The sequence below is a fragment of the Saccopteryx leptura genome, chromosome 3 (assembly GCF_036850995.1).
Source record: "Saccopteryx leptura isolate mSacLep1 chromosome 3, mSacLep1_pri_phased_curated, whole genome shotgun sequence".
Classification (NCBI taxonomy): Eukaryota; Metazoa; Chordata; class Mammalia; order Chiroptera; family Emballonuridae; genus Saccopteryx; species Saccopteryx leptura.
The window spans coordinates 22776280-22797974 of NC_089505.1; positions in this window are offsets into that span (position 1 = coordinate 22776280).

Sequence of the window (21695 nt, forward strand, 5' to 3'; positions counted from 1 at the left end):
AGCCTACCTGTCTGCTGCCTCCTCCCAGCCTTCCTGTCTGCAGCCTCCTCCCAGCCTACCTGTCTGCTGCCTCCTCCCAGCCTTCCTGTCTGCAGCCTCCTCCCAGCCTACCTGTCTGCTGCCTCCTCCCTCCTCCCAGCCTACCTGTCTGCTGCCTCCCAGCCTACCTGTCTGCAGCCTCCTCCCAGCCTACCTGTCTGCTGCCTCCCAGCCTACCTGTCTGCTGCCTCCTCCCAGCCTTCCTGTCTGCAGCCTCCTCCCAGCCTACCTGTCTGCTGCCTCCTCCCAGCCTTCCTGTCTGCAGCCTCCTCCCAGCCTTCCTGTCTGCTGCCTCCTCCCAGCCTACCTGTCTGCAGCCTCCTCCCAGCCTACCTGTCTGCAGCCTCCTCCCAGCCTTCCTGTCTGCAGCCTCCTCCCAGCCTACCTGTCTGCTGCCTCCTCCCTCCTCCCAGGCTACCTGTCTGCCTCCTCCCAGCCTACCTGTCTGCAGCCTCCTCCCAGCCTTCCTGTCTGCAGCCTCCTCCCAGCCTACCTGTCTGCTGCCTCCTCCCAGCCTACCTGTCTGCAGCCTCCTCCCTCCTCCCAGCCTACCTGTCTGCTGCCTCCTCCCTCCTCCCAGCCTACCTGTCTGCTGCCTCCCAGCCTACCTGTCTGCTGCCTCCTCCCAGCCTACCTGTCTGCTGCCTCCTCCCAGCCTTCCTGTCTGCAGCCTCCTCCCAGCCTTCCTGTCTGCTGCCTCCTCCCAGCCTACCTGTCTGCAGCCTCCTCCCAGCCTTCCTGTCTGCTGCCTCCTCCCAGCCTTCCTGTCTGCTGCCTCCTCCCAGCCTACCTGTCTGCAGCCTCCTCCCAGCCTTCCTGTCTGCTGCCTCCTCCCAGCCTTCCTGTCTGCTGCCTCCTCCCAGCCTACCTGTCTGCTGCCTCCTCCCTCCTCCCAGGCTACCTGTCTGCTGCCTCCTCCCAGCCTTCCTGTCTGCTGCCTCCTCCCAGCCTACCTGTCTGCTGCCTCCTCCCTCCTCCCAGGCTACCTGTCTGCTGCCTCCTCCCAGCCTACCTGTCTGCTGCCTCCTCCCTCCTCCCAGACTACCTGTCTGCAGCCTCCTCCCAGACTACCTGTCTGCTGCCTCCTCCCAGCCTTCCTGTCTGCTGCCTCCTCCCAGCCTTCCTGTCTGCTGCCTCCTCCCAGCCTACCTGTCTGCTGCCTCCTCCCTCCTCCCAGGCTACCTGTCTGCTGCCTCCTCCCAGCCTTCCTGTCTGCTGCCTCCTCCCAGCCTACCTGTCTGCTGCCTCCTCCCTCCTCCCAGACTACCTGTCTGCAGCCTCCTCCCAGACTACCTGTCTGCAGCCTCCTCCCAGCCTTCCTGTCTGCAGCCTCCCAGCCTTCCTGTCTGCTGCCTCCTCCCAGCCTACCTGTCTGCTGCCTCCTCCCTCCTCCCAGCCTACCTGTCTGCTGCCTCCTCCCAGCCTACCTGTCTGCTGCCTCCTCCCTCCTCCCAGGCTACCTGTCTGCCTCCTCCCAGCCTTCCTGTCTGCTGCCTCCTCCCAGCCTACCTGTCTGCTGCCTCCTCCCTCCTCCCAGGCTACCTGTCTGCCTCCTCCCAGCCTTCCTGTCTGCTGCCTCCCAGCCTACCTGTCTGCAGCCTCCTCCCAGCCTACCTGTCTGCAGCCTCCCAGCCGTCATTACGCTCTCTTAGTCCTCTCTGCCTCCATCAGGTCTTTATCTCCCACAGCTGGGCTTTCACTCTCAGACCCCTCACGCCGACACTCACATATACAACTCAGAGTAGACCTGTCAGATACCATCTCTTTGTAAGATATGTAATCAATTAATTTGGACTAAATTCCCTATCTGCCACTCATTATTATATAGCATGTTTAAAAATATCCTCTGTTCCAAATGATTCAAGCCCTTATGAACATCATAAATGAATATCATTTAACATTCAAATAACTTCTATTCCCCTTGTTTTGCTTATGGAGCAAAACAGTTGGTTCCCTCTTGTGGGAGAACCTAAAATCCCTCCTCCTAGATCTACGCTCCTGCTCAGAAGTGATGATTTCCTGGAGCTGCCCTCCCTTGCTCTGAGATTTCTGCTCTCATGTGGGACACCTCCATCCCACCCCAAATTCCTGGGTAGTTTTATATACTCAGTGCCCACGTAGAACAGCTTTTGCAACTTCAGTCTCCAAATCTTCAGGTCTGGTGCTCGGTGAATGAGTTAAATCACTAGCCTCCTTTGAAAAGACCGAAATTATTTTTACACACAATGTATGTTAAAACACTTATTCTCACACACAGATATAGCTAAACAAATAACTTTCCTCACAGTCCTGGATAGCAGTCCACATGAAGAAACCAGGCTAGCACACCGCACATTAATGCAGGAACAGTATTGGGATGCTAAACTGGATGTTAAATCACATGCTACCATCTGGAAGAAACCAAGAAGTCTGGGAGAGCGCGAGGGAAATGAAGGCAGGCAGGGTCAGGAGGGGTGGGCATGGGGACTAGAGGACTTGGGAGAGAAGAAGAATGGAGGGATGTAAGGAAGGGGAACAATCTGGCAGTGGCATTAAAAAAAATCAGGGATATGATTTACGGCAGGAGGAGAGGGCATTTAGGAGGGTGGCTGACAAACACAGGGCCGAAAAGCAGTGGGAACAAGGTCAAGTGGGGTGAGTCTGGATTGTGACAGGCCTTCACACCCAGACATCAGCACTTGAACTTTCAATGCTAGGGCACAGGGATCAGGGGTCAAAAATGTTTATGAAAAACTGAATCTAAATGATCTAAAAGCTTAGGAATAGCTTAGAGGTTATTTTATTACAGAAATGCAAGATAACAAGGTATTTGTCCAATGATTTTTCTCTTTAATAAAAAACTGGGGAATATTTTTCCTCTTACAACTCCTCTTTATTGATACTTAGAGCATACATGGGATTAGAATAAGTTATAAAAAGGAGGGGTCACAAGTGGGCAGTTTACATAGGTACAAATGAATGCTACTTCTGAACTTCATTGCCAGCCAGTTTAGAGCACTTTGGGAAGAGGGAGGTAGTGTAAGTCAGGCTAGGTAGTGTAAGTCAGGCTACAGTTCCCATTGCGCTTCATTGTACCACAAGCCAATGATTAAAGAGACACCTTGGAGATACCGCAGGTTGGGTTCCAGACCACCACAATTATAACCCAGTCACACAAACTGTTCAGTTTCCCAGTGCATGTAAAAGTTACATTTTTAATATATTGTAGTCTATTCAGTGTGCAATAGCATTATGTCTGAAGAGTGATGCATACACTTTAATTGAAAAAATACTTTATTGCAAAAATGCTAGCCATCACCTAAACTTTTAGAAAGATTTTGCTCAGGGAAGAGTCTTTGTCTCGACGTTGATGAAAACGCCTGTCTGTGAAGCGCAGTAAAGTGAGGTATGCTTGTATAAAACCCCCCTTCTTTCGAATGACGTGTACTCTCCCTGTATTTCCCCAGGGGCAGGGATCATACACTGAGTATTGTGTATCTGTCTAAGCCTATCAATAACCAATATTGTGGCTTGACCGGCCCTTGTGGTTCTTGTTACGAATGCAAGATGCCCTTCAGCAACAACCATCAGGGAACTCTGAAAAAATAAAGGTTCATTATTTATGGGTCCTGAAAATTACACAGCATACCTGGGGCCACACACAGGTAGAGAGGAAAAGAAAGAGAAAACAGTCTTTTATTGGGTTCAAGGGTAAGGTCTAGAGGTTTGTGGGTTCACTCTTTATTGGTGAATTTAAAAGATAAGACTGGGAATTTAAAGTGGAAAAGAAAACACAAGGGGCCTAAATAGTCAATTTCAACCAAGGTCTAAAACCAAAGCACTTCAGGGTGGGAGGCTGGCCTGGGTCTTTATCTAGTGGTGTGGCTGGCAGTGCTTGAAATCTTTCAAGTGGACGCCTGTTTGAAGTGACTAGTTTGGCAATCAAAGCTTAATTCAGACACCTGCATTATGAAAAAGAAAAAAAGAACTGCCAGGGCTTATAGGACAGTCAGTGAACCAGCCTCCTAAATGAGCTGGAAGAAGTAAAATGAGGCTGCACAATAGCTTAAGAAAAACCATTGACAAAAATACAATTCTTCAGGATATAGAAGGAGATATAACACCTTAATATATATTGATTTAAAATTATTTTATCAAGACGTCGCATGCATGTTACTATGTTACCAGGCGGTATTTATTTTTTAAAGATTTTGGAATTCTGTTCTTGAAAAAACCCGTTTTCAGAATGGTATTGTTGCTCATTGCCTCTTAAAATGATAGTTTCTTTGCATCAAATCTTTTGTCAGCAATAATATGATAAATATTTTGAAGAACTTTTTATTGATTGTAAGAATGTAAGAACTAGTCATTGAATCAATTTCTGGATGAAATATAGGAATATGAGAAAGGCAACCCATCCTGGAATATCAAGACAATGAGAATGTCAATGAGAAATAAAGAAATTGAGGAGAAAATTATATTGTGAGTAACGGATTGGTCTTGGTTACACTAAATTAGCAGCATTGTCAGAAAACCCAAGTGGAAGTGCTCAGGAGGCAAATTGATGACCGTAGAATGACATTCTGGGTTTATAATGTGTTTCAAAGAGCACGCGAGCAATCAAGGAGAGGACCAATAAGCGTGTGTGAGCGTGTGTCCAAGTCCCTCCTAAGGGTCTCCAATTAGATTCAACTGTCATTAACGAAGAAAATCAATGACCTGAAATAGGCCATTGCAAGAATATTGAGGTTTCAGAGTTTTTCCAGAGTGGAATGTGAAAGTGTAAAAGAAATTAAGGATTAGAAGTCTGGGGATCCATATTTTCTAAAAAATGAGGGAAATGGGTAGCAAGGAGGGTTTAGGTTTGTCCCTCAAAAGTCCTTGTCAATGTACTTGTGTGAGGAGAGAAGAAAGACAGAAATCTGAAGACGAATGGACACTTGATCTAGTGAAGAGGAAATGTCAGATTAAATATCAGTGTGAGAAGACGGAGGTTTGTATATATTGAAAATAAGAAATGCTGAGTTTATGAATTTATGTTTGGCTGTATGCCTCAGTGGATTTGAGATTTGTTAGTTGGAAAAGACTCCTATTTATTCAAGAAATAATTTTAAAACTTGGAATTTAGGCTATCTACTTTAGAAAAAAGAATTAAAACCTATTATTAGTTTAAATTACAGGAATCAAAGCCAATGTTTTAGTAGCTATGATATAGATAAAAGTAGGGAACCCAGAGATTAAGATCCTAATGTTTGAATGAAGGGAGGTTAGTTCTTAGCAAAATACTGGACAGCAGCACTGTGTCATAAAAGCCAGCTTCTCATCTCTTCTCTCTGAAATTAATTTGCTGGAAATAGTACGGTTATCAGGTGTGGGACCTAAACCCAGATGATTTGGTTCTCAAACCTCACTCTTAGTTCCTAGTCCCTTGCTTCCATCTGTAGATCACACTGAGCAATCCGCATTCGAACACGTCTGTCTCATCCTTTCCCCTTTCAGAGCAGAGGCCCGAGGTGATTAGTATTCCTTTCATGTCTATCAGATCAGTTATACTCTTTCAAATGTGTAACTTCAAATTCATTGATGTCTATCTATTAAATTAATAATTGACCTTTAATCATCTTTGAAAGAATGCTAATGCAGTCAGAAAAATCAGCAAGCTTTATTCCTGGTGCCTCCGACAAGGAGCAAATGTGGAAATAGCATTAAAGAGAGTTCAGCAGCTAGCGCAAGGGGTCCTCCGGTAGATCACGTGAAATGCCACAGAGTTGGCCTCATGGTTTGTGTTTTCCTTTGTTTACCTTACACATGCACGGGTTCCTATTGGGTTCTGTATCCGTAAGTGACTGAGGACCTTGGTTCTCAGTGGGCAATGTATCCTTCAGTCTGTATTTGGGGAAGGTGTGGGGAAAGGACTGGGCTTTTGCTTAAGGTGACGTATCAGTACTTGTCCTAATCAGCGACAGAGTTCACTAGAAGAGCACATGAGTTTTATAAAGGAATTGGTAGAATTAAGGGGGTGGGGCATTTTAAGAAGCCTGCCGGCATGACACCAGCACCCTTAGGTCTGAGCGACAAAGAGAGGGAAAAGGGAAACAGAACCTGAAGACGGTACCGTAGTGAGTTGTAAGGAGATCTGCAGACTCCAGTCAACAAACAGGGAAGAAAAAACCTCCAGCGATCCTGGTGATGACTCAGCAGGGCCCCTCCCCCCTCGAAACAACCACCAGCTCCTGCTTTCCTTCCTCACTCCGGTCTCCCGCCAGTCTCCCACCGGTGCCTCCAGGGCTGAAGCCACCGGAAGCCAGGAGGCAGAGAGCCTGGGGAGTAGACCTCGGGTGGTCTCCCCGGGCACTGGGCACAGGGCAGGCGTGTGGACCTGAGAGGCAAGCACAGAGTGCTCGGGGCAGATGATGACCTGAGTGAGGCGAAGGCAAAGTCATCTTTTGTGGACCAAGGCTGGTTATAGCTGATGGACTCATTTTTGATAGCTATGCTCTAAATTAAAGGGCCTTGGAAAGAGAGCTTCTGTTACTCGCACCCACAGAGCCCGAGGAGTGGACTTCAGTGTGTAAGTCTAGAGTCAGGCCTGTGACCACTTGTGTTTTTTTTTTGTTTTTGTTTGTTTGTTTGTTTTTATTCATTTTTAGAGAGGAGAGAGAGAGGGAGGGAGGGAGAGGGAGAGAGAGAGAGAGAGAGAGAGAGAGAGAGAGAGAGAAGGGGGGAGGAGCTGGAAGCATCAACTCCCATATGTGCCTTGATCAGGCAAGCCCAGGGTTTCGAACCAGCGACCTCAGCATTTCCAGGTCGACGCTTTATCCACTGCGCCACCACAGGTCAGGCAAGCCTGTGACCATTTGAATCAAGGCTCATACGTGAAGGATGCCGGGCCATGGCTGACAAGGCATGCAGAGGGGACAGCGACAGGAGGTCGGGGCATTCAGTCTGTTAGAGAAACTACCATGAGGGCGCAGTCAATGAAATCAGCCAAGAAGGGGAGGTTAGTTCATGGTCAATAAAGTTCTTTAGGGTATTGGAAACAAGACAGAGCTCAAAAGTTGTTTTGCAAATGAGTTGGCAACCTTTCTTTAAAACCAATTAAATGTACCTCGGACTGAAAATGATCGTGAACAGTGTTTTTCTCATTTTAAATCAGGGGTTTGAGGCTCATTTGTGAAAAATCAATGTAAACCGCATTTATCCTTGGCCTAGTATTGAAAAAGAAAAAAGTTACAGTAAAAAAATGATTTAGTCTTTTGAAGCTGTGGGTCACAGGAGTAATACGGACTGGATGGAAATTTCAGGTTAAGTGGATGAAATGGCAATTCAATAATGATTTGGAATTGGGGGGGGGTGCATTTAATCTAAAGACACATAGGTAATTTCTGAGCAGAAAGTCTGATTGTGTACCAGTAAACGATGTGACCCTGACATGTTCAACGGGTGGGCACGTTTCGCAGCCCGGCACGTTTTCAGCTGTGCGCGCCGAGGAGCAGGGCCGTACTGATGACAGCCAGCGAGCCTGGCTCAGACCAGCCCCCGCAAAGCACCCCCGTTCTGTCTTCCCACTCTCGGGAAAAGGCTTCAAGAGTTCATCTGAAATTTGTCTCTTAATCTGTTTTCCATTGATGGCAGTAACTGAGAAAAGTCTTTAGCTGGAAAAAGTCAAGCTAAGTCGAACCAGTGTTGCGTGCAGCAAGCATACAAATTGGCTTTAAAAAAAAAATCAGAACTTAACCATATGCTTTAAATTCAGAAGTGGGATTACATATTAAAAGGCTGCATTATCCTTAAAACATCGGGGGTGTGTGCACTGTGTGTGTGCGTGCATGGATGTGTATGTACTATGTGTGTGTGCTTAGGTTACACGTGCATGTGTGTGCATGTAGGTACGTTGCGTGTGTGTATGTGCGTGTGTGTATGTGCATGCATGGGTTCGCACATGCCCGTATGCAGGACTGCTCTCTCTCAGCACCCGCCTCGCAGATTACCCACCGCAGGAAGAGAGTAATTACCCACCACAGTCACCGCAATCATCTACAGTGCCCCGCAGAGATCATTTCCTTTTTTGTGTGTGTGTGTATTTTTCCGAAGCTGGAAACGGGGAGAGACAGTCAGACAGACTCCCGCATGCGCCCCACCGGGATCCACCCGGCATGCCCACCAGGGGCGACGCTTTGCCCACCAGGGGCGATGCTCTGCCCACCAGGAGGCGATGCTCTGCCCCTCCGGGGCGTCGCTCTGTTGCGACCAGAGCCACTCCAGCGCCTGAGGCAGAGGCCAAGGAGCCATCCCCAGCTCCCGGGCCATCTTTGCTCCAATGGAGCCTTGGCTGTGGGAGGGGAAGAGAGAGACAGAGAGGAAGGAGAGGGGGAGGGGTGGAGAAGCAGATGGGCGCTTCTCCTGTGTGCCCTGGTCGGGAATCGAACCCGGGACCCCTGCACGCCAGGCCGACGCTCTACCACCAGAGATCATTTCTTAAGGAAATTGGAAGGACAGACGCGCTCTAACTAAGCCCGAGAGAATATGTACAGAGACCCATGAAGCGTAGAAAAGATTTCAACAATATAACACTTGAATAAATGTAATCTTTTAAAACAAAAATACATGGTTGAATAGTAGTCCTTGAAGTGTAAGACATTCAGCACAAGCTATTGTGTGTGTGTGGGAAGAATGTTCTGTGGACTAGCTCTGACTGCAAGGAAAAGAATGAAGCGAGACTGCCCCGCCCCCACCCCCAGACACACCCCTCTCCAGGTAGTTGGCTGAATTCCAAAGCCGCTGTAGAAGTGAGCTGCTCCTGTGGCTTCCATAGCTCCTTACATTCCTCTATCACCTACCACATTGTAGTGATTTCTGATATTTTTCAGCCCACAGCATGCATTTAAAAAATAAAATATTTACACCAATCATTGGGCTAATAGGATAAAGTTTAATAGAACTAGAGGCAATTGGTCTGGAGTTACAGCCATTCAGGGCCCAACTAGTCTCCCTGCTTCTAAATTTCTTGAGTTGAGCTCTTCATAGGCTTTAAGAACATCTCCACTGCCCGCGAAGCAATGAGAGATTGGCCATTTCTGTTTTTACTGAAGATTCAGTGTCCCTCTTGGATATGTATGTTGTGAAACACTAACAGGAGAACGATGCTCAGCAGATGGACTACAAGTGTCATCGTGAAGAGACCTGAATTGACTTGATGACCTGTTGTCTTCAATCCATGCGAGTTTTATTCACACTATGAGTGCTTATATCTGCTACGTCTGCTTTACCTTTCTCCCGGCTGCTGTGTGCACGTTGCCTTGGGAACTCAACTGTCGCTGCAGTTCTTCCAGCACTATGCTGTCTCCCTGTATCCTGATGTTTCGGGAGACAATGAAAATATGTAACACCTTTTCTCACCTGCATTCCAAGCACCGGAGAGTCTAAAGGCCTGTGTGACTCACTGATCTCCTGTGAGCTTAACTGTAAAAGCCTGACTCTCAGAAATGTGAACAGAGTACAATGCATCCCAACCATCCAACGCTGAACTTGATGAGCCTCCCAGACATCGTTTCTGTATCTACCAGAATAGGTATAATATCGAAGTTCATTTTCAGTAACCGGCATGTTCATCATGATCTGGCGAGAGGGTTCTTCTCATCATAGACACTCAGGAATCTGGGATAGAGAAGGGCTCATCTCACCACATGCATTCACCACGCAGAGGTAGGGAAAAGAGGGAGTACCAAACCACGTGCTGGGATTTCAAACTTTTGACCAAATATTGCACATATTTCTTCCACTCATTTCACTGGCTAAATAATTCTCATGGGTATAACTGAAATTCTTTGCAGTTGGGAATACAAAATATTTGTGAACAGTCGTATAGTAGTATACCATTGGCTGCATGGCACTATTAGCAGAAAGAGGGCGTTCGTTCATTCAACAAAGACTTTTGAGCATCTGTCATGTGTTAGGAATAATTCAAGGCTCATCAAAGAACAAAACATACATAGGTCCCAGCCCTCATGGAGTTTATATTATAGTGGGAACTACAGGGCCCTTTCTTAAGCCTGCCATGTATACCTGAGTCTGCGATATGAAGGACATGTGTATGTCTGTGATTGGGGGACAGACAGGGAACCTGCTTCTCCTCCTCTGCCCCAGCCTCGCTCATCCAGTCCATCATCTGCTCACAGGCAACGTGAGAAACCAGGGTTTTCTCTCTTGTACTTGCCTGTCTCGTACCCCAACAGCTGTTGGTACCAATTTCTGTTCAGTCCACCTTTAGAGAAGCTCTTGAATCTATGCATTTCTTTCATTTTAATAGGGCCCTCAGAGCTGTCTTCCAAAAAATTCAAAAAATATTAAATAAATGAGATGGAAGAAAGGCAAGAAAGGAGGGAGAGAAGGAGGGAGAAGAGAGAAGGGGGAAACAAAGCTGCCTGAAACCCATCAGGGGCTTCCTGCTGGCTCTGGCAGAGACGTCAGCTTTTTATGATCTACTTGCCGCCTCTTCGATGCCCTCCTCTCTGCTCTTCATCCACCATGGCTAACACTTTCTTCTGCTCTTACTCCAAAGGGCCCTTCAGGACTCGGATTGGATGTCAGGTCTTTGACTCCGCCCCTATCTGCCCACCAGACTGGAACAAGCGCCCCGATATTTGTTTTCATTATCCCCTTTCCTTCTCTTATCATTACAAGCAGCATCGGTTGTTATACTTGGACTCAGTCTGTGTCTTTTTTATTTTCATCCACATATGCCCAGAGCCTATCATGTTATGGACATTGAACCAAAAGTTTTAAAGAATGTGAGTAATAAATGACAAAAAGGACAGTAAAGCTTTATGCCTCCTACCTAAAGTGCTTGCTTTTTAACATGAATGGAAGCTTTTTTTTTTTTTTTTTTTTTCATTTTTCTGAAGCTGGAAACAGGGAGAGATAGTCAGACAGACTCCCGCATGCGCCCGACCGGGATCCACCCGGCACGCCCACCAGGGGCGACGCTCTGCCCACCAGGGGGCGATGCTCTGCCCATCCTGGGCGTCGCCATGTTGCGACCAGAGCCACTCTAGCGCCTGAGGCAGAGGCCACAGAGCCATGCCCAGCGCCCCGGCCATGTTTGCTCCAATGGAGCCTTGGCAGCGGGAGGGGAAGAGAGAGACAGAGAGGAAAGCGCGGCGGAGGGGTGGAGAAGCAAATGGGCGCTTCTCCTGTGTGCCCTGGCCGGGAATCGAACCCGGGTCCTCCGCACGCTAGGCCGACGCTCTACTGCTGAGCCAACGGAAGCTTTGATGTAAGAAGGGGAAGCTATGATAGTTCTGGAAGAAGGCTGAAAATGCCAGGGGGAACATTGTGGGAAAAGCCCTGAGCTGTTCAAGATGTTTGGACCTGGGAAGGAAGTGGCAGTTCCCTGTGTCTTCCTTCCTCAAAAATGTGAGCTGAAGACAGGAGCCCGGCACGAGAAGCCCGGCAGGTTCCCTGGCCACCCCTCTCCCCTCTCCTCCTCTCTGCCTTAGCATTTTATACAGAAAGAAGCATGCTTGCTTTCTTGAATTTATGTAAATTTACTTGGAATTACCTCATTCTGAAAGCTGTTTCTATCTGCCTGTTTTTAATTTGCTGAAAATTTCAGAGAAGAAAATGATTTATGGATGTGTCAAATAGTCAGGTTTGAAGTAACTTAAATATCAGCATTATTTGTCCTGCGAAATATTTTAAATATGAAATGAAATATTTGTCTTTAGAGTCTTCAGAGGCCTCAGTAGGAGCAATTTGGGAATATGCAATGCCTGCCACAGAGTTCTGGTTGCACAGGTGTTCATTCTCGTGAAGTGACTATCCAGTACTTTAACCATTTTTCCTCTTCCTGTCTCTCTTTCTCCCTTCATCCATTTCTCACCTTCCCTTCTTCATCCAGATGAGAATACAGAGGTTAATGGACAAGCAAAAGGCTTTGCCAGTTAGTCAAGAAAGATGGGAAGATGAGAATCTAATGTGAAGATCCTATTATTTCATGATAATGGTTACCAGAGAGCATCTGTTACCAAAGAATATCCACCACTATATCACCAAGTCAATAGGACAGAGTAGCTTGGCCAGTTGACATTAGCCAGCCTCTGTCTTCAGATGCCGACCCTCAAACAATGATGCCTGAATGGAGGAGCCCTGGTGGCAGCAATGAAGATTGTGCATGGGTCCAGCAACATGCATTCATCTTACCCCTGGTACTGACAAATATCCAACCTACCAATAACACAGATCCCTTGTTGCTGACCTCTCATCTCTGGGGGTGACATTATATCTTGAGACCAATAAGCCACTTTGCAGAAAGTTGACTGTATCTTAATATCTTCTACCTTCAAAAAGTAGATTCATAATTCTAGTTTGAGTTTACCTTTCCTGCTTGCAGGGCCTCAACTGGGACCAGTATGTGAAGGCTTGAGAGTGACTGATCCATTAACATGGCATCTCACATAGCATTCCATAAAAACTAGTGACTCACTTTACAGTGAAGGGGGTGCAAGGATGGGCAAGAACTACGGGCTCCATGGGTCCTGCTGCATACTGCACCATCCAGAAGTGGCCAGAATAACAGAGTGATGAAAAGGTCTGTTGAAGCCATAGCAGAGATATGTGGTTGGGAACATTATTTTGTAAGAATGAAGCACCATCCTCCCAGGTGTAATATACATATTGAATAAACAACTATTATATGGTGCTATGTCCCCAACAGGCAAAATGTATATGTGCCTGTGAACCAAGGGGTGAAAGAGGTAATAGCCTCATTTGATATCAGTACAATTGACTTAGGGAATTTGTGCCTGGGCTCTGTGGGTTTAGAGGTCCTTGTGCCCAAAGGAGATATGCCCCTCCAAAAGCATGTACATTAGCATGTATAACATTCAATTAAATATTAAGCAAAGGCTGCCACTTGGAAAAAGCAGATTCCCCACATCAAGGGACTAGTAGTCAAGAAGAGGAATCTTTGTTCTATTGGGGTAGTTGGCCCTGATCTTCAGAAGGAGACGAGACTGCCTGTACACAATGGGAGTACAGGAATATGCTTGGCACTGGCTAATTCATTTGGGTGTCCCCTGGAATTCCCTCTCCCAATCTTGATAATAAGTAGACAAACACAACAGCCTCAACCTGGTAAAGGCATAGTAATGAGTGCCTTTGATGCCTCAAGAATGAGAATCGAGGTCACCCCACCGGCCAACTGGAGGACCAGAAGTTCTAACCAAGAGACTGGGAAATCTAGAACATACAGGAGGAAGGCACTAAGTGACAGTGTGACCTCGAGACCAGCTGAACTGAAATGTTATTGCCAACTAGCTTTCTTTTTAAAGGTTTTATGAAGAAAAGATGCCAACTGGTAGAGTAGTGGAGCCTCCCCCTACCAAACAGGAAGAAGTGGGTGCAAGACGCACAGAGGGTGGGTGGTCCCTGGTGCAACACTGCCCTGCTCAGGTCTCCGTTGGCTAAGAGCTTACTTCCCGTGGGCTGAAGACAGTCATCCAACTTCACGCTCCTTTGTTGGGGCAGCCTGTTTCCAATAACTTGTCAACATAGGCGTATGAGGCCTTATCCATTGCTTCAAAAGGACAACTCTGAGTGAAGGTGCTTCCCAGCGTCAGAGTTCCCAGCTGCTTTGGGCTGGCCCCACCCACTCCTCTGACCTTTCTTGCTTCCTGTCCTGTCTTCTTCTTACAGGAGCTTTCCTTAGTAACCTCCATCTTGGAGTCTGCTTCCTAGCAGCCAAACCTGGACCAGGTAGTTTACAAAAAGAGGGGAAAGGTTTAAGAAAGCAAAAGAGGGTTTGCAGTCACCACTTCCAGACCTGAGGAGACAAGAGGAAGAAACTGAAACAAGAGTTAGAGAGAGAAAAAAAAACCAAGCCGACATATTGCAGGAATTCTAGCAGAAGCACCAGGTCCAGTCCTGGAAGCCCCCACTGCATGACCCTCCCATCCTGTGATCTTCTGGGGCCTCCCCTTGGTAAAATCGAACTGGAAACCAGAGGTTAACATAGTCCTGTATTCATTCCATCAAGGTCAGCCTCCTAAGGGGAGAGCTGTATGAAAAAGGTTAGAGGGTGGGTTTTGAGGAGCAAAGGAAAGTTAAACCATAGCCCACACAGCTATGCTGAAGATTTCTTTTTTCCTTTTCTAAGAAGCAAATTATAATTTTCCCTTAGGGATAAAGTATGCTTTCTAATTTGAATTATCAGGGTTATTGAATTAATTTACAAATACAATAAAATCAAAAGAAATATTTATTAGAATACAAGTAATTAGATCTTACATAGCAAAGAGAGCTCTTTAAGTAAGATTTTATGCAATGCATTTATAAGCAGAAGCAATGTCAACTGTTAAGTAGACAGGAAACACGTTCCTGTTAAAATCCTGCAAGAACAGCTCCCACCTCATCTCCAGGCCTTTACTAGCTTGTGTCTGAAATGCTCCATCAGGGCTCTTCTCTTCTGGAGACTCATACCTTCCCCAGACAAGGAACAATCCCATGTAAGACAATTCAATAGCCCTAGCTCCATATTCAGTGGAGTGGAGGATTCCATTATGTTCTCAAATGCAGGAAAATTTAGGTAGACTAAGTCACATGTTCACCGGACATAAGCAGAGTCAGAATTTGAACTCATATTCGTCCTATTCACAGCCAATGTTCTTTCCACCAAGCGTGCATCATTAAGTGTTCAATGTTGCAACATTGGCCATATATGCACACCGAAAGTGAAGTCATTGCTTCATGCAATGTAGTTTGTACTAATAGAACTCAAATGGGAAGTCTGTGCTCTGGATTCTGGTTTCTTATGGAGAAGTTGCAGTTTTTTAAGGATATAAATGCTTCCCTTTAGTATAGTAAACTATTCTGAATTTCTTAGGGGTGGTGGAACTTTTGTAACAAAAGATTTTATGTTAGCCAGAAGAGTAAAGAAATCTTTTCTTTTGGTTGATGCATCAGCATCAAGATTCATGTGAACTGTAAAGACAAGCAGATGAGGCTACAAAAGGCACGTTGGCATTAAAAAAATTTACCCGTCTTCTAGGAAAATGGCCTTTCTGATCAGAAATCTGAAAATGGTCAGAAATTCTACCATCCTATTATGTAAATGAAAGTTTGCAAATTGAAAGCCAGAGATTTTTCAGATAAATCTTTCTTTATTTTCAATGTGTTTTCTAAAATATTATTTACTTATCTGACACTGAACTCTACACTCTGCCATAATCCTCTTCACACCCCAATGCTTTACACTGACCGTGCAGCACTCACTTAAGAAAAAAATGTACCCATTTCTGTTTATGACCCCTGGTCTAGGTCTAATAATTTCTTATAATGTTCTGAGTTTCATGATTTGTCAGTTCTAGTGCTTAATGTCCAAATGTTCCAAATTTTCTGTCTCTTTAAATAAAAACAAGAAGTCAAGGCTATAGTCTATATTATATTTAACTTATATCCAAACAGGTTAATGATATTGTAGCCTAAGGAGATATCTGGGAGAATAAAAGAAAAAAACAGTTTTGTGAATTGACTAGAACGTAAATTTTAAAGTTTTAAAAGGTTTTTCATAATTACCCGCAAAGAACACCTATTTCTAAGCCTGAGCGGTGCTATCCACCATTCAAATGGAAGGATATAGATTCGAGAATGATATTAATTCATTTCTCTCATCTCTGTGTCTTTGGGGCTTTTGTGCTGACCCTTAGCTCAGATGCCAACAAACACTAACTTTGAAGATTCCAAAGGTTTTATTTGTTTTTCTTTATCTCCCCCTCTTCAAAAATATCCCTGTTCCTTTTGCACATTTAAAAAGTTAACCTGAAGCTAGCAAACTTCCTTGAGCAGGAGCTCCATTTCTTTACTAATAATATGGTTGGTCTCAACTATGCCCCAGAGCTGGCCAGCTATCTCCCCCATGGGATTCAAGGTAGGAGGAAAATGAAGCAACTTGGTGATTGATAGGATCTTGTGAGTATGGCAAAAAAAAATATGCCCGATTTTAATTTATTAGGCTCATATTAACAAAAACCATAACATCTTAAAAGATTACTTCATTCACATAATTTCTAGCCAAAGAAAAGTTTCACCATTGCCAAGGAAAAATGCTTCCTTTATTTCTCTCACTTCTGCTGACATACACAATTTCGGGGGAAGACTTAATTAGAATCAGAAAGCAGCGGATCCAGCCAGAACTGTTGATGGAGACAAGGTGTTTAGTAGCTGGATCCTGTGCTTTTTTCTGCTATTTCCTTGGTTTTGCTTTAGGCGGAAGAGGGGAGGCACAGTCATTTGGCACCCACACATTGGATTCTTTCCTGACAGGGGGGGGAAGGAAAATGGAGTCTGTATGCACTATTCCTACCAATATGGGTATTGCTAGCCTTGGAGGTTGTGAAAGAACAAATGTTGTTTTATGATTTTTGGAAAAGCTACTGCAGTAAAAAACGGTTTAAATTCCGGATAAATTCTTTAAAAAAAATGGTTTTTGAAATCTGTTCACATTTGCACTTGTCTCTAGTAATGACAGAGTTTAAAATGTTGAGAAAATAGATACCTTCTAGAGTCATGAGTTTGGAGAAGAAGTGAGTATACCCATTTGACAATTGTCCACTCTTGCCTTTCTGTTTACTCCCCTTTTAGGTAATCTTCATGACACTCTTATTGATGTTTACATTTAATGAAGGCTAAAGATATGCTAAGCTCTCCATGGTGCATGGAATGAACAAAGCCTTTATTTCTGGGTCTCACATCAAGACATAAATATAACATTTTTTCCCAGAGTAACAATATTTACAGTGCTACATAAAAGCAAATTATAAACTCTCTCACCAGAACAATCTCTTCCAATCAAGGTACATAGGACCTCAACAAAAATATATGGACAAACACATCTGAAGATTAGCTCACAGTGAAAAGTATTACAGGGGACACAGGAAATGATCTACCGTGAAGTGAAGAAGAAAAAGCAAGCACAACAGTGAGAAACAGAAATTTGAAATAATAAAAAATAACCCAAGGATTTGAAATTATAAAAAGAATTTACTATGAAATAGGAACTGAAATACTTAAGGCATAAAAGAAGAAAGAGAAAATAAAAGGAAAGATGGGAGAATAAATAATGTGGACTTGGAAAAGAGAACATAGATATTCTATATAGAAAGAAAATATATATTTTCATAAATATAGTTATTAAAGTTAGCAAACAATAAGTTGGTTGAGCAATTAATTAGACATAGCCAAAGAAAAAATCAGTACATTGGAAGAGGAAGCTGGTGGAAGTGCACAGGAAGAAACACAAGCAGATGAAGACATACATATATAGCTGAATAAGGGGCATAGAACTGAAGAAGAAAATATGACATAGATCCAAAATAATTCCAGAGAAGAGAAAGAGAATTAATGTAAGTGAGGCAATATTTTAAAAAATAATGGCTGATAAATTCCTAGAATTTAGAAAATTCATAATCTCCTAAATTTCCCAGATGTTCAATAGGCTGCAGAATATCAAAAACAAAGAAATCTTAAAAAGTAAAATAGCTTTCCAAAAAGAAGTTATCTGTAAAGAAATAGCAGTTAGACTGGCAACAAACTTCTTTTCATCAGTAAGAGTAACGGCCAAAAGGCAATGGAATAATACCTTTTAAGGACTACAGGAAAATTACAATCAACTAGAATTCTACTTCAAGTGATCTAGCATTCAAGAAGGAGGGTGAAAAAAAGCTAAACTGCAAAAAAAGTAAGAGAATGAGTCACTAGCAATACAATAGCCATAATTTAAGAAGTAAAATCAAACCCAGGAAAAAAAAGGGGAGGAACACAAAGCAATAGTAATTGTATAAAGTAAAATTATTAGCAATCTCATCTAAAGAACATAGGTATAAAAACGATGAATTACACATTAGCAGACCAAATGTAACAATGTCTGTTAAAAACTGAGATGAGGGAAGAGAGATAAATAGGCTTCTTAGGGCAGTGAAACTACTCTCTATGGAACTAAATTAATGGGTAAACATATTTGTTCAAACCCATAGGATAACACCCTAATGTAAACTGCAGCCTCTGGGTGATAACAATGTGTCAATACAGGTTCAAGTGTAACAGATGTGCCACTATGGAGGGAATGTTAATAACGGGGCAAGGTGTGAATGTGTGGAGGCAGAATGTATATGCAAATCTTTGTACCTTACTTTCAATTTTGCTATAAATCTAAAAATCACTAAAAAAATTTGTCTTAAAAATAAATATGCCAAAAAAATAAATAAATAAATGTGCCAACGGAGGGGTCATCTCAGAAATATAAGGATGTATTAATATTAGAAAATGTAATAAAAGCAGAAATGTATAGCAAACACATTTTAAAAGGGAAAAGGGGGGAAACAAAGCACTTGACTATTTTAGTTGATGTAGAAAAAGTATTAGATAAAACTCAACATCCAGATGTACACACACACACACAGCTTACAATGAATAAGAAAGGAGCCCCTTCAATTGGTGAAGAATATCGACTTTACAGTGAATGATTTACTCTGAGTTAAATGGTAAGGGTGTTTCTGCAAAGTCCCAGTACACAAGAATGCATATTTGCAAATTAATTGTTTTTAACTTTTTATTTTGAACTAATTTTAAACTTACAAATAGAAAAGAATCATATGGAGAGTTCCTTCATATCTCCTACCCAGCTTCTCCAAATGTTAACATTTTATATGATCATAGCAAGTTATCAAACCAGAAAATTCATATTCGTACAATACTTCCAACTGAAAACCTTATTCACATGTCACCAGTTTGCCACTGATATCTTTTTCCTGTGCTAGTTTCCTACAGAAGATTTTTGTTTGCATTTCCTTGTTTAGATATGACTGTCCCCAGTGATTTCTAATGGTTCCCCACTGTTTCCTTGACTTTCATGACCTTGACACATGCAAGTGTTGACCAGTTAGATTGTTGAATGACCTTCAATTTGGATTCGTTGGCTGTTTTCTTATCATTGGACTGAGGTCATGCATTTTTGGAAAGAATAACACAGAAATAAGGTCGTGTCCCTCTTAATGCATCAGGCCATGAAGTTCAGTATGTCCAATGCACAAGACATTTTTAATATTAGTAATGGAAACCTAGTGAGAGCAATTAAGACAACTTTAAAGCAGAAAATGAGGTTAAAGATTTGGAATGACTAAAGTAAATTGTCTTTTTTTTCACAGATAATGAGTCAATATACATCCCAACTATTAAAACCAAATATATAATTCAGCAATTTTGCTGTATAAGAAAGCAAAATATAAACCTACATAATATTTTTATTCACCTGCATCAATCAATTTGAAAATGTAATACTCATAAAATGAGATATCATTTAAAACAAAAAATATTTAAGGTATGTAGAAAAAGTATAACAAAGAGAAGCAAGACTTAATGGAGGTATTTATAAAAACTTTATGGTATAAAGGAATAAATAAATGCATAAGGTGATATATTACATTCATGTATGGAGAAATAAATAGTTAAAATATGATAATTATGTCTACAATTTTAATGTAATTACAATAAAATTTTCAGCATGGGTTTTCATGGAATTAGAAAAGCTGATTTTAAAAAATTGTTAGAAAATAAATGGTCAAGATAACCCAACACGATTTAATAGGATATTTTTATTTTTTATTTTATCAGGGAAATTGTATGTATTTTTTTAATTTATTGACTTTAGAGAGAGAGGGAATGATAGAGAGAAAGAGACAAGAATATCTCTCTGTTCCTATATGTGAGCTGATAGAAGGCCAAACCAGCAGCAGTATGTGAGCTTTGAGATGATACTCTAAACAACGAAACTTTCTGGCCAAGACTAATAAAAGATTTCAAAAATAAATCCTTAGTAAATAATAATGTTATATTGTTGCAAAAATAAATAAATGGGTCAACTGAAAAAAACTGGAATTCCCAAGAACAAACTCACATATTTGGGGCACTTGGTGTATAACAAAGATGTCATTCAAAACCAATGGAGAAAGAATGGATTACTCAAAAAAGATTTTTTTTTTTGATAATTGATTATTTCCATTAATCCTTATGTCACACCAAAACAAAATATCATACCCAAGTGGATTAAAGCCTAAAATTTAAAAAATCAAAACTGCAGAAATTTTAGAAAAATGATGAAGACTATCTTTCTGACAGAAAGTAAGAACACCTTAAAGCCTAAATAAATAAGCCATTTGGAAAAAAAATAAATTCATTTGCCCACATTAAAATTAAAAACTCCTGCACACTAAAATACATATAAAAAAGGGACAAATAAAGAAATTTTTGGAAAATTATACAATGAACAAGTAATAAGTATCCAGGGTATCGCACAACGTAGATTATAAAAATGTACATTTTTTTTACATTTTATTATCACTAAATTTGATACATCCTACTTTTGATAGAACAATTTGGCTATATCTAATAAAGTTGAAGATGCCCATACCCTCTGACTTGGCAATTCTACTCTCTAATATATACTTTAAGCCGGTGTTCTTCAAACCTTACTCCTTTACTTCTCATTGGAACATAGAATCAATTTACATTGTGAATCTCAGAATTTAAACAGGAAGAGAATGAGATAGAATGGGATTTAATGGATGGGATAAGATGGAATGAAATAGAATAGAATAGAATAGAATAGAATAGAATAGAATAGAATAGAATAGAAATATTAGAATGCACCTTCATTTTGTTTTATTTAAGTGCATGTATGTATGTTTATATGTGCTCAATACCACGGCTTGTGGATAATAAAATAAAATATAGTCCAGTGTAGGTCCTTGTCAAAACAAGGTTGAAAAACACTGCCCTAGAGAAATTCTCACACACATTGCAGATCTATATTTAACAGCAAAAGTTTTGGCAAAATGTTGATATTATATCTATTTAGTGTTATTTTAATTGTTGTACTAATTTAAATTATCTCATAATTAAAAATTTAATTTATAAACAGATAAATATCATATCTGCTCCATGTTCTCAGCATCTGGGGCATGCTTGGGATATAGTACATAGTAACCCAATGGACTGTAAGATATTTGATTAGCCATTAGAATGCTGTTGAGAACCACATTTCATGGATGATACAACCTGGTAGAGTGCTCAGGCTTGCAGGGCAAAGGTGAGCAAGATTGGCAGGTGACAGTCTTACTACAAATAGCTTCATTTATTCTAAAGCACTTGAAGAAAGGGAGTAGGTGAGTTCAGACATCCCAGGTAATGCATTCCTGATTGGTGATGTTAAGTACAGAGAAAAATATTACCTTCCTTCCTTCTTTAAGAATACAAGACCTGGCCCTAGCTGGTGGCTCAGTAGATGGAGCATCAGTTTGGCTTATGGACATCCCCAGTTCGATTCCCATTCAGGGCACACAGAAGAAGCGACCATCTGCTTCTCCCTTTCCATCTCTCCCTCCAACTCCCCTTTCTTTCCCTCTTTCCCTCCCACATCAAGTGGCTTGATTGGTTCCAGTGTGGCCCTGGACCTTGAGGATAGTTCCATTGGAGAGCATCAGCTGCAGGTGCTAAAAATAGCTTGGTACTCGAGCATCAGCCCTTGAAATTTTGCCTGGTGAATCTTGATTGGGCACATGCAGGAGTCTGCCTCACTATATTCCCTCCTCTCACCTAAAAAAAAGAATGCTAGCTCATAAACAAGA